A 1940-nucleotide genomic window follows, 5' to 3' on the forward strand; every position below is an offset into this window, starting at 1 on the left:
ATTATTATTATTATTATACAGCATATTATGAAAAGGCATAATAGTTGCCTGGTGCATTAATATACAGACAACTCACCATAATATTAATGTACAACAACAATAATTATTATTATTATTATTATACAGCATATTATGAAAAGGCATAATAGTTGCCTGGTGCATTAATATACAGACAACTCACCATAATATTAATGTACAGTCTAATATGTGTAATAATGTATAATAATAATAATTATTATTATTATTATTGTTATTGTTGTTGTTGTTTTTATTATTATTATTCTATTACGCAGTTTTCATATATAGCAAATAATTTTCCAAAAAAATCAAATGAATAAAAAACGAACAACAACAATTAATACAATCAGCAAGGTTATTATTATTATTATTATTGTGAGGCAACTATTGTGCTTTATTAGATTAGATTAGATTAGATTAGATTAGATTAGATTAGATTATTATTAGATGAGGGCAGAGACCAGCTCAATGCAAATGACTGTACATACAACATACATACAGACTGTACATACAACTTATAATAATAATAATACATTATTACAATACATTATTATTATACTAGTATGCAGTTTTCATATATAGACAATAATTCCTAAAAAAATGAGATGAATGCAATCAACAACAATCAAAATCATCATCATGATTAACGTAAATGAATTTTAATTTCACATCACAATGATAGTAAAAAAAAACTTGCAATGCAAAGTGTTGCCAAAAATCACATGTAATATTTTATCTTACTATGTCTGATAAATGAATGCAATGTAGACGAATGTTAAAAACATCACACAAAATGAAATGCTGCGGTGCGGCTCGTTGACACGCAATTACGTGGTAATCCTGCGACAGGAAACGAATCAGTGGAGGACACGATATGGACGGAACTGCTGAAAAACACGTGAAAAAAAGTGTATTCCTGATCTTTGATTTGTGTTTTGTGCGTACATTGTTTAAATACAAATAACTAAATACGTATGGATCTAATGTAGCGCGAACAGTTCCGTCGTCGTTGACGTACAGTATTCGCGCAGTTCAGACGCAGTGTTTATAACCGTTAGAGCTGACAGCTTCAGGATCACACAGGTCCATACCCAGTTGTGCAACCAATGGCCTTGATTTGAACCAGGACTTATTTGATCTGTTTCCAAGAATTCAGGCCAGAGCTGCTGAAAACTGTTTGTGAATGATGCAAATAGTTCAGTGTAAATTGCATGTGGAATGAAATCTGTCTGGTGTAATATGGATGGTTGACGCGCGGAATAAACAGCAGTAACCAAGGTAACAATATCGCTGTTGTGTATTGAAATATCCTTATCTTTGCGCACGTTACGAAATGTTATCACATTTAGCCAAAGTTGCGAGAGAAAAATAACAGACCAGAAAATTACGCACTAAAAAGAAAGTAGCAAAAGTGCCATGTTTTCTGGACATTTACCATGGTAGTTTTTGACTACTTATATGGATGGCACCGGTATATGATTTGGTTTGTCTTTCTAGTTTAGTGAACTGAATCTGTTAACATTTCCCCAAACCAAGGACTCGTAATACATTTACAACGCTGCCCAACTGTTTATGACTTATATGACTTTCATGTGTGCAGAGTCCAGCCCATGTCACCGATCATTTGAGGCATAATAATATCAATGCACATGTTTGTTTACTCCATTCCAGAGTGTGCATGCATCGATGCTCGAAACCACGATCAGCAATGCAGCGATTGGCTGCCGGCAAGACAGCAACGTAATGACATCATATAATTAAAAAAGACACCTGACGAAGAACTTGACAAATTTTGTAAGGTTCAAGATCATGTTATCTGCCTCTCCTGCGCTCCAGCCACTCCCATAATATCTGTCATCACTCAAGTTAACCCACGACTCTACATTATCTGTATAGCATGTGTGTAAGACTCGAATACAATT

Source organism: Sinocyclocheilus anshuiensis, unplaced genomic scaffold (genome assembly GCF_001515605.1).
Source record: "Sinocyclocheilus anshuiensis isolate Anshui unplaced genomic scaffold, SAMN03320099.WGS_v1.1 scaffold1581, whole genome shotgun sequence".
NCBI lineage: Eukaryota > Metazoa > Chordata > Actinopteri > Cypriniformes > Cyprinidae > Sinocyclocheilus > Sinocyclocheilus anshuiensis.